Here is a 12,143-nt window from a genome sequence, read left to right as displayed (position 1 = left end):
ACTGTATGACTCTGAGCAGTCCTTTCCCATTGTGGGCCTCAGTTTCTCCATCTGCACCACACAGGTGCTGAAGTACTCATCAGATGGGAAGAGTCAGTCAATTTAGCCATTCGGCTGCATGAGGGTGTTCAGGGAATGTGTGCGGGTCCTTCTCTATCCCCCATTCACAGAGCTCCAGCCATGGGACCTCCCACAATCCTTTGGGGCCTCTGCACCTGGTGCTCGCTCCTTCCCAGCAATAGGATTCCCCAAGCTGACCACCTCATCCACAGCCCTCAGGCCTCCCCTAAAGCCTCACCAACACAGACTAGCACTGTTTGTGCTAACACCCTAAATTGTTTCCCCCCATTTACACGCTGGATCCTGAAATCCCCAGTATCTCCAAATATCGCTATATCTGGAGACAGAACCTCTAAAGAGATAATTGAGTTAAAATAAGGACCAGGATCCCCACAGAGATTAGGATACACAGAGACACTGAGACAGACCATGTGAGGACAAAGCAGAGAGGTAGCCATCTGCTTACCAAGGAAAAAGACCTCAAAGACCCCAAACCTACTTGGGCCTGGTGGTGCAGACCTATTTCCCTAGCACTCTGGGAGGCTGAGGCAGGAGGATCATAAATTCAAGCCCAACCTAAGCAACTTAGTGACTTAGTGAGACCCTGTCTCAAACTTTTTAAAAAAAGGACTGGGGATACATAGCTCAGTGCAAAGGTATTGGCTTCAATCCCCAGTACACAAAGAAAAAGACAGAAAATTTTAGAAAGGAAGGCTGCAGGTGCCTTGATCTTGGACTTCTAGCTCATTGTGAGAAAATAAATACCTGCTGTTTAAGAGCCATAGCCTGTGGTATTGTTATAGGATCCCTAGAAACTGATATACTCCCCAACCCTTTATTTTCTCTATGGCACTTATCAGGCCCTGACATGATTTATATGTTTGTTATTTGTCTCTTCTACACTTCAGACACCAGAATGTGAGCTCTACCAGTGCAGCAACTTGGCCTGTTCTGCTTTCTGCTCTATCCCCAAGCCATAGGGCAGCACCTGGCGCATACTAGGCCCTCAATAAAGAACAAAATCAAGCCAGACGCCCCTGATTTCAAGTCCTAGCCCCTGCCCTCCCCCGTAGTGTGACCTGGACTGCTCTTTAACCTCTCTGAACCTAACAAGTCTCATCTATAAAGTGACCCTAATAACGGTGCCAACTCAGAAGGGGCTCCCAGAGCCGCAGGAGATGAATGGCAGGCACACTGCCTAGCGCAGTGCCTGGCGTGAAGCACACCCTGCAGAAATTAGAGACACAGTTGTGCTGCTGCTATTTTAACAATAGTCCACTGGCTCATTTGTTCCCTTTATGCGTGCACACTGACACCTCTTCTGCTGCCAGGTGCTGCAGGTACAGAACAATGCATCTGTCTTCGGACAGAGACTTCTACCCGCTCACACGTCAGTGCGGGAAAGCGAGGGATCGGTAATGAGAGGCTGTGTGTGTAGACGGAAACGGGCTCAGCAGGAGAGCTTCAGAGGAGGGGATGCTAAAGCTGGGTCTTCAGAAGTGCATAAGAGCTCACAGCAACAGGAGGGAAGAGTAGGTGCAAAAGCAGGGGCAGGGGCTTGCCTGGCAGGGACCTGGCTAATGTCAGGGCCTGTGCAGGCTGGTGTGGGCCTGGCCGCTGTTGGTGCCTCTACAAGGCCTAGTATCTACTTGGCCAATGTCTGTGCCTCTACATGGCTCCTACATACCCGGCTGATATCAATGTGTCCGCAGACTGTGACCCCAGGTACCAGGTGTCTGAAATAGTTTCCAGCTGCACACAGCTAAGCCTCATTCTGAGGCAGAGTGGAATGTGGGCTGGAGGGGATGAGCTTGAAGACAGAGAAGCTGTTTAGGGTGGAGCCGGGGCCATGAAGAAGGCTTCCTCAGAGGTCAGGCAAGATCCCAGGTCAGCTGAGGGAAGCAGCCAAGTCAATGAGCTTCACCTGCAAAGCTCTGTGCTGTGGAATGAGGACTCTTCAAACTCCCCACCAGCACTGGAGTTTCCCTGCCAGGCGGAGCTGGACTGGCAGCGGGGACTGGTGCCTGTGGGGTCACGGGGTTGAGGAAGTCGACCAGGCCATCATCATAACTCACAAAGATGCCACAAGAAACGTTCTGTCAACCGGAACAGGAGCAGGACACCTGATAGGGCTAGACAAGTTTCCTCCCACGAGAGAACCAAAAGGAAGCACATTTGTTTCCATGACACGCTGATGTTTTCAGGAGACAGCGTGATTGTTTTTTTGCACTGAAGAGGCAAGAATAGAACATTCCACCTGCCAAGATAGCTTCCTCCTCCAGGCACTGAAGGACAGAGGAAGATTCTGTCCCCAGATTTCTGGCACCTGAAATTCCACCGTCGGAGCTCCTTTCCTATGACTCGGGGCTTTGTCATTTGTTAAAACGAAAACAATTTCACAGAAGTGGTGTCTTCAATCCAAACTTATTTTCATTAATTTTACAAATGTTTATTGAGTTTTTTCTTTCTCGAAACCAGGCAGTAATCTGGAGTCTGAGAATAGAGAAATTAATTAAGACTTACCCAGAGCCTAAACTCCAAGGAAGCAGCAAGCTGGAGGCGGGGAGCCACAGGGACATGGAGACAATAATGGCGTTGCCAGTGGTGGCGGTGGGAGCAAGGTGCTCTGGGCAATCACAGCGGAGGTGACTCATTTCACAGATGCAAAAGGTCAAGCTTAAGTTCTCACGGAGGATGAACAGGAAGGGAGCAGGGTGAGAAGCCCAGAAGGAAGGCACAGCAAAGGGAAACGAATGCAGTCACGAGCCGGTACAGTGGGTGGGAAACCCATGTCATCAGCATGCATGGGCATAGGCAGTGTTATGCTTGAGTCTACTACGTCCCCCCAAATTCTCATGTGCTCAGAGGTGGGGCTCCTGGAAGGTGATTGGATTATGGGGTGCTTTACTCACCAGTGGATTAAGCTGGGGCTAGCTGATTGATTAATGCATAGCTGAGGGGGTGGGGCCTGCTCAGGTCACTGGGGCATGACCTGGTGGGATTTCCTCTCTCCTTGGTTTCTCTCTTCTCTCTATTTCCTGGCCTCCATGACGTGAGCAGCTTTCTTCCACCTTGCCCCTCAGCTGTGCTAACCACAGACTAGCATTTTGAACCTCTCCTCTTTTGTTTGTTTGTTGTTTTTCTTTTTCTTTTCTTTTTTTTTCCAGTACCGGGGATCAAACTTACAACCTTGTGCTTGCCAAGCAAGCACTGTGCCACTGAGCTAAATCTCCAACCCCTGAACCTCTCCTCCTTTAAGTTGTGTCAGGTACTGTGTCTCAGATGTGAGGAAAGGAGCTAAACCAGGCAGGACAAGGGAGATGGGATTGAGCAGCCGGGCAGAGTTTTCACTGAGATCACATTAATGATCTCAGGCAACAGGTTCCTGTCTCCCCAGCTTCCACTTCATCTCTTTTTCCTGGGGAGAGCTGAGCTGTCCCCACTCTCATCACATGGACTGGGTGACCCACACTCAGCTCCAGGGATGGCTGCTGATTGGCTTAAGCAGCCAGTCTATTCCTTTCTGCTGGATACACAGATTGGTTCAGGGAAGGCCAAGTGACTGTTCAGGCCAATGAAAGGCAAGGGGACTTTTTACAGGGAGCATTTGAGAAAAGAGGATGTTTTTCTGTTTAGATTAAGTTCCTAGAGGGAGAAAAGTATCTGAAGACTTGCCAAGAGCCCTGGAGTGAGCAGGGATCAGTCAGGAATGAAGGCAGCATGAAGAGGAGGATGGAGAGGAGGGAATGTCAGAAAAGGAGCCCTAAGAGCCCTGCACAATGATACACTCCTGTGATCCCAGCTGCTTAAGAGGCTGAGGCAGGAGTCACTTGAACCTAGGAGTCCTAAGCCAACATGAGCAACACAGTGAGACCCTATATCCAAAAGTAGGGGGAAGGGAAGAATGGAGGGAGGAAAATAGTGAGAGAAGAGACAGATGAGGAGAGGGGAGGGGAGGGAAAGAGAGGAGAGGACAAGAAAGAAGAGGACCAGAGAGAAGACAGGAGAGGAGAGCTTGAGACCCAGGTTCAAACAGCAGCGAAGCAGACCCACCCCACAATTCTCCATTACTTGAGCTGCTAAATTCCCACATTTGCTTAAGCCAGTTTGTTGTTACACTCAAGTGAAAAGTTCACAAATGGTTCAGAGTCATCTCTCAAGGACAGAATTTCGTAAAACTGGAGAAAAGGATGAGCCAGCGGGCCCTTAAACCTGAGGTGGGCTTCCTTTTGATTACATTTCTGGTAACACTTCTCACCACAAGTCATAGTTCCCCAGAAAACATTCTTTGACCCCGTGACACTGCCCTGACACCTGTCCTACTCAGGCAGCCTGAGGGTCAGGAGCCCTGGGTTTCATCTCATCCCTGACGGAGCCTGGCTGTGGGGCCTGGCCTGAGTTACACCCACTCTTTCAGCTTAGATTTATGATTCATCCACCAGCTTATAGCCTCCCCAAGGGATAATGTCCAGCCCATCCCTATGGCCCCAGTGCCCAGGACAATCCTGGTGTCAACAGGGCTGTTCGGTGACCAATGAGTGTAGAAGCTGCACCTCCCTGCCCTAACATCCCAGGATCGGCACCCTGTGTGATGCTGACCGCCACAGTTCCACTTTTCTCTGTCCACCTTGAAGGCCTCCTGGAGACACAGCTCAATACTAGGGCTTCAGGAAGGGATTTCACATGCGGGCTGTGTGGCAGAGAGACCTCACTGACACATGACCTTTCTCTGCTGAAGGGTCACTGAGCCACAGTTAGGCTGTACATCTCTCCAGCTGCAGCTGACCTGGGTAAGCAGGTTCTCACACTCCCTAAATCACCTCATTGGAGTGTGTCAGAAGAGGAAGAGGAAGGAGAACAATGGAGAAGGATCCAACATTCCAAAGCAAGAATCAAAGAGTGAAATAAATCAGTGGGGTTGGCAAAGTGTTCTTCCTTGAAAAAACAGAGCCACTGCTCTGCCCTGCTGGGTGATACGGGCTGTGCCTCAAAGTACTTGTGCAGTGAGGACACATGTCTCTTCCAACAAGTAGGAGCAGAGGGCAAGGTCAAGAAGACCCCCTTTATCCTATGGGGAGAGAATACAATCCAAAGAACAGAGGACGTGGGCCAGGAGCTCAAAGAGACCAGGGTTGGGAACATATTCCTAGCATGAGATGCATGAGTGGGCAGCCATAGAGAAGCCAGGAGCCCAAACAGGAAAACTCAAACTCCAAGTTAAAGATCTTGAACTGCACACACACACACACACACACACACACACACACAGACACCCCTGAAGAATTTTGGCAGTGTGTCTAGGGGTTCATGATGTCATAAGAAAGTTATAGGGGATCCTCTCTTTGTGTCAAATTTACTCTGAGATCATGAGAAATGCTCATATTATGTTATATTGAAACAATTGTAAATATATCATAGGGGGCAAAATATACATGGTTTTGAAATCTAGGTTGGAGAAATCAAAGAAACTGAGCTTGTGGCTGGAGTCTAGAGGAAGCGCCATCCATAAGCAAACCCCTCAATGGCCTGGGTGTCCCCATACCCTAATGCTTTTAGCAGGCAGCTCCCGATTGCTCCTTCCTATGCTTATCAAAACCAAGCCTTAGGGGCTGGGGATGTGGCTCAGTGGTAGAGCCCTTGTGTTACATTCACAAGGCCCTGGGTTCAATCCCCAGTAACACACACACACACACACACACACACAAAACCCAAGCCTTGGGGCTGGGGATTTAGCTCAGCGGCACAACGCCTGCCTGGCAATTGCAAAGTCGTGAGTTCGACTCCCGGTACTGGGGAAAAACAAACAAACAAACAAACAACAACAACAACAAAAAAAAAACCCAAACCTTAGCCCTCCTCCAACAGGCCTTAGGAGGGAAAGGGGTCTGTCCGTGGTGCTGAAATGGATTAATCCATTTCTTTCTTTTTTTTTTTAATTAATCCATTTCAACAAGTGAGTTCTGACCTTAAAGCTCTGCCTCTCAGAAGCTCGGTGGAAGAGGGAAACTCAGAGAAGAATACAAACACCTGTGAAAGCTGGGGAGTGAATATTCCTTACTGTTTGTCTTTCAATTCAAGCACATAATCGTCAGCGCACACTAGGGCTGGAGGTTACATAGGGGAGAAGAACAAGATCAGGACAATTATTATGTGTATAATTCATAAGTCCCAGGAAAAAACATTTTCTTGAGTTTGGAGACTTTTTATCCCTTCTTCAGAACTATTCATAGTTCTTGAAGAAGAAAAATGGTCCCAAGGTCCTCCTCATCGTGTGTGTGTGTGTGTGTGTGTGTGTGTGTGTGTTCATGCACCTGTATTCATTTATGCCGACTGTGCATGTAATTGACTCTGTGTGATGACACATATTTCATATTAAAACAACTGGTATCTCGTAATATAGCTCCTCTAGAGAGAAAAAAACTAAGACAAATATTTAGCTGGTATTCTACCCCAATCCAACAATGTGTACATCCTGAGTTGTTTCATCTCCGCCCACAGCCCTGTGGTCACAGCCGCACAGGTAGCATCTGCTAAGAAAAGGAAACTCTGATGATCATGTGGGATGCCAGGCTGTGTGGAGGCCGGGGGAAAGCCTGTAAGGATTTCATAGTGCCAGGGAAGATGGAAGCCCAGAGCCCAGGATATCCGGCCTTCTGGACTTACAGACATGGCCCTGTTTATATTTCCCATCTAGCTATCAGGACTAAAAGGAAGATCCTTTGCCCTGCGTATCTGCAATCATCAGTCCTGAGCTGCTCTGTCCACCTAATCTTGCTGGGTTTGGTAGCCGGGGATGGTCCAGCCTCAGATATGATGTTGGCCAACCCTAAGGAGTGATAAGAACTGAGGCCTTGGACAGAGCTGGGTGGAGTCCAGTCCACCCGGTTGTGGGATCTGAGGGATGTTACTGTACCTGCTGAGCCTCCTTTAAGACCAAATGCAGACCCTGGTGAGGGTCCCAGGATGGCTGCCACAGTCAGGGTGGATGTGAATCGCCAGTCCACCTCCCTAACAGGAGCCATGGCAGTCATTTGCTTGTGGCTCATTTACATTTCTTCCTGATCTACCAACATGAAATTTGCCTTCAGCTTCTTACATATTAATCAATTTAGCCACCATTAGCACATGAACTTTTGTCCTCACCAATATAATTGCTGTTAGTTAGATAAGAATAATTCCTGATAGCATCAACACAAGGAAAATGTGTTAGATAACTCCCTTTGCATGTGTAATTTAGGTTCTGTGCCCCCATTAGGCTGCTCTCAACTTGGACAAATCCATCTGCTCCTCTACATGGGCAAGCTCTCTGGTCTTCCCATCACTGTCCAGTCAGTGGGGTGGGTTTTGCAGCCCCTCCCTGAAGAACATGGGGATTTGTAGACTTGTAGCTCCTTGTCTTGCTTCTGCTGCCTCGCTAGCAGGACTTATTCTGAGCCAGGCACCATCCTAAGCTCTTTGTCATTATCCCTAAGAAAAGGAAACCATCTTATCCTCATGTGCAGATGTGAAAAGCAAGGTTTAGAATGGCTGGATGATTAACTCCAAGTCCCCCACATACTGAGTCGAGGTGCCAGCTTTTGATCTCCGGTCTTCCTGAATCTAGAGCCTACAATTTCAGCTTGCATTTGTACCACAGTGTGAAAACAGTCCTCCGCCTCCTCCAAATGTTCCTTCTCCTTCTCTTTGTCCTTCTCTTCCCCTCTCCTTTCCCCTTCTCCCTCTTCTCTCCCCTCCTGTCTCCTTGTAAAACTTTTCTTTCTCTCTTTCCCTGCCCCAGTGCTTTGCCCACAGATCAATATTGCCAATACTGCCTGTGGACAGGCAACATGAAATCTGAGATTCCATGTCATTTGCTGGGACAGTGAAAGGTACCTGGCTTCAGAGATACCCCCACATTGTGGGAGGAAATCCAAACCTCCAGACTTACAACTCCCCCCGAGCCCCCTCCCCTGGCTCCCGAGCTACTTGGCTGGGGGATGTGATGCACTGGTTTCTCTTTCTCTCCTGGCAGCTCAGATGTGGAACTGTCCCTGTCCTCAGCATCGCATCACTGCAGATGTGTGAGCGCTGATAACTCTGTTTTCTGGCTCACTGCCACGCAACGTGCCAAGGTGTAGCTTCTGGACCTCACAGGATCCTGACAGCACCTGTGAGGAAGTAGTTTGTTCCTTGAATGGTGAGCCTGAGGTCCCGTGGCAAATGAGAGAATCAGGCTCAGACCCCAGGGTCCCTAATTCTCAAGTCTGTGTCTGTAACAAAACATCAGGTACAATCTGGGTATCAAACTAGGATGTTGGTTATTCTGTTTTTTAATTTCTGTACAAGTCTTGGCTGCCTACTCTTCAGAGCAGTTGGGGATTTGGGGCAGAACAGGCTGGACTCAGGCTCAGAGCCCAAGGGGAGCCACTAATTCTGGTTGTGACTTTGAACAACTGCTCCTGTGCCTCTCGACCTCAGTTTTCTCATCTGTAAAATGCTCTTACACTGAGCCAATATGATTCTCCAAAATGTGGTTGTCCCAGCTAGTCCCATTCTCCCAAGACATTCAAGGCTGCACATGTTCTCCTGAATGTTTGGCTCGGCAGTAGCTGCTGCCCCCTCTCCCCAACAAGATTTAATTCCTCCTACTAGAAACCCGATCCTGAATACACGGATTGGTAGTAGCAGTCACTGTTTCTTGATGCTGCTCACCACACAAGCAGCAGGTGGCTGTTCCAAGTGCTTCAGAATGAGCCCAGGATCCAGCTGGGACAAATCCATCCCTCTGAGGCGACATCTGCTGGAAGGCAGTGTAGAACTATATCACATTATAACAGCATTTTACCCTGTCCCTGTGACCTCTGCTTAGCTAAGTGGGAGGCTCCTGCGAGTCCTACTCCCTGTCTGGGGACTTCTCCTGGCAGGAGGCGTCCTGGGCCACACCAAGCAGACTGCACTACAGAGGGGGCTGGGGATGAACGGCAGAGCGATGGGCTCTGGGCCAGGTGGGGACAGCAGGGACAGACCTGCGGACAAAAGAGAAGGCAGGGTGGGGAGGCCCGCACCCAAGGGATGGCTTCAAAGGACCTTTCACCTAGTATGGTGTCCCTGGAGACTTGTGTCATCATCCATTCAGTCACTCTCTCTCTCAATAAGCATTTCCTGGCCATCGATGTGCTGGGGAACCGTGCCAGGTAAAGGGGACATAGTAGCAGCACAGAGCTCACCTCTACCCTCAAGGGGCTCAGAGCCTGGCACCAGGGGCAGAAGTTGCGTCCCAAGAAGGGCAACAATAAACACGAGGGAGAAGGAGGAGGGGCATCTGCCTCTCCTGGGGTCAGGCAGGCTGGGGTGTCTTCGGCTGGGTGCCCCAAAGCAGACTGAGAAAGGCTCTGGAGTGGCAGTCCATCTGAGGGGGACCCCAGAGAGTACAGCGAGGAAACAGAGGGACAGACTCAGGGAGAGAAAAGTCAGCATGGCGTGGATTAGTGAGTACACTCAGCTCTGCAGGGGACCCCGCAAGGGCCATGTGGAAGATGACTCTGAGTCATCCTCTGAGAGATGGGTGGCCATGAATGACCGACTTGGAATGTTAACCCTTCTGCCCTCTGTAATTTTCACCCCCATACCACACACACAATCAAGTTCTCTGGGGGGAAAGGTATCAGATGCTCCAAACTGCTGTAGCTTGAGGACTCAGAGGGGAGGGGACACAGGGTAGGGCATGGCAGTCTCTGCTATGGCTTCTATGAGCTGGGTGTGAAGCATGAGTAGGAGTCTTACAGCGGGAGCAGGGGTGTGGGGGGCTAATCCAGGCAGCTGCCACAGATGTGGGTGGCAGGGAAAGAAATGAAAGTGCTCGGAGGGTTTCCAGACAGGCATTTGTGTTAAAACTAAGAACGGGGAGATTTGAGCTGCCTTTATGCAGAGAAGCCTTAGATGGCAGAATTGGGGAAGCCAACAAATGGGGAGAAAAAGGGAGAGGAAAAAGAAAAGGGAAAGGGAGGGGGAGAAGGAGAAGGAGAATAGATTTAATAGGGACAGCCTCCCGCCAAGGCAGAAAAGAATGGATCCAGGGATGGAAACAGACTGGCCTTCAGCCAGGGGAAGAGAGCTTCAGTCCTGCCATGGTTAGGAATTCTGCTCCTGAGCTGGCTGAGACCAGGTGCAGGGGAAGCCAGGCTGCCTGCTGGGGATGAGGAGGCAATGGAGGGGCCGCTTGATGAGTTGGGGACTGAAGCAGTTCATGAAGATGAGGGCAGTCAGCAGACTGCAGGAAAGCAGGAGGGAGGAAGGGTGACGCTGGAGCCAGCATGCACTGGCAATGCTGCCAGTCCTCACCCAGTGCAGTTCTCTCAGCAACTTCCCAGCAACTCAGAAGTTGAGATAGCAGATGGCTACATCAGAAAGTGGCTAGGCTTCGATAAACGCTATGGTTTGGGCATGGTTTACCCGTCCCCCGGGACTTCAGGAGTTGACATTTAATCTCACTTGTACAGTATTAAGAGGGTGGAAACCTAACACAACTCTGGTGTTTAGAGGCGGAGGCTCTGGAAGGTAATTAGGATGAAATAAGGCCATCAGGGTGACACCTCCATTTTTGAATCCTGGTGGCTTTATACAGGAAGATCAGAAGACACATAAACACACACGCTTCCTGTCTCTGACTATGTAATCTCCTGAGTTACCTGAAAACTCTGCCAGCAAGAAGGCCATTACCAGATGCAGCCCTCCACTGTCGACCTCCATAACTAGGTGCCAAAATGAACCTCTTTTCTCTCTAGCTTACCTAGTCTATGGTATTGTGTCATCAGCCACAGAAAAGACTAATACAAAAAGAGGAGATGGCAAGAGATTGCCAGCCACCTGCAGGCCCACTATTCCTAGGAGTAGGCTCCACCCACCTTCCATTTCCCTTTCTAATCTTAGATCACTGAAAAGGGGTGGGAATGAGCACAGCTGAGAGCTGAGGACCTGGGCTGTTATCTAGCTCTGTTGCTTACTTTCTGTGTGACCCTAAACACATCACTTCCACTCCTGGGGCCTTCTCATCCTCAGCACTAGTGACATAGTAGCCAGATAATTCCTTGTTGTGGGAGCTGTCCTGTGCCTTGTAGGATATTTAGCAGTGTCCCTGGCCTCAACCCATTAGCACACCCCCACTGTGATAACCAAATGTCCCCTGGAAGGCAAACTTTTATTAACTAAAATAATAATATAGTTGGAATAATAATGATCAGATCCATCCAGCCAACTCATGAGAAAGGTTCTCATGAGAGTTACATAATATAATGGAATTTGAGGTGGAAAAGAAACCTTCGTAGCTCATTAGAGTAGCTTGAATGTGAATAGTCACCTCTTACAACTTCTCCTCAGCTTTCCCACTGAGAAGGCTCTGTTAGAGGCTGAGCTGGAATAGGATACAGGAGCCCTGATTCCGAGCTTCAGGTCTTCTCCATACTAATGGTTTGGAAATCCCACCTTGTTGCAAGGCATGGTAGGAGGATGCCACATCCTCGTCTTTGCACAATAAGTGGGTTGTTCTTAAGAAGCAGAAGGAAGGAAGAGGTTCTGAAAGAGGTGAGGAGAAAGGCCAAAAGAGAAGATCGAGGGGGAGCCCAAAGCAGCAAAAATTGACACAAAGCCGCAAAGGAGACCAGATAGCAGGATGTATAGGCAGGAGCCATTCAGAAGACAGAGACCACACAAGGGACCTGAACATAAAAAATGTAAAGAATGGTTCATTAGTCAAGGGGATTAATTACAAACAAGGGTAAAAGAAGACTCCAAGTAACACAAAAATGGCAGCTGTGGAGGAAATTTACTGCCTCCAGCGATGACTGAGAGTGTGTCTGAAGTAGATCTATTACAGTGACTGCCAGGTGAGGGGTGCCTCACAAAGGAGCTGGTTCCTGATGGCTGTGGAGAGGAGGACTCCTGAGCAGCACCCACAAAGAATGAGAGGAAACCAGAGATCCAAAACTGGAAAATAAGTGCTATGTGCTATGACTTCAAAATATCCCCCAGTGACCTCTACTGACAGAGATTAGCATTGCAGACAGTTTAAAAAAAAAAATGTTTGCAGGGCCCAGCTGTAGTATCAA

The sequence above is a fragment of the Chinchilla lanigera genome, unplaced genomic scaffold (genome assembly GCF_000276665.1).
Source record: "Chinchilla lanigera isolate Chin_1 unplaced genomic scaffold, ChiLan1.0 scaffold00051, whole genome shotgun sequence".
NCBI classification, from domain to species: domain Eukaryota; kingdom Metazoa; phylum Chordata; class Mammalia; order Rodentia; family Chinchillidae; genus Chinchilla; species Chinchilla lanigera.
The sequence above is the reverse complement of the archived record's forward strand: the minus strand, read 5'-3'. Positions refer to the sequence as shown.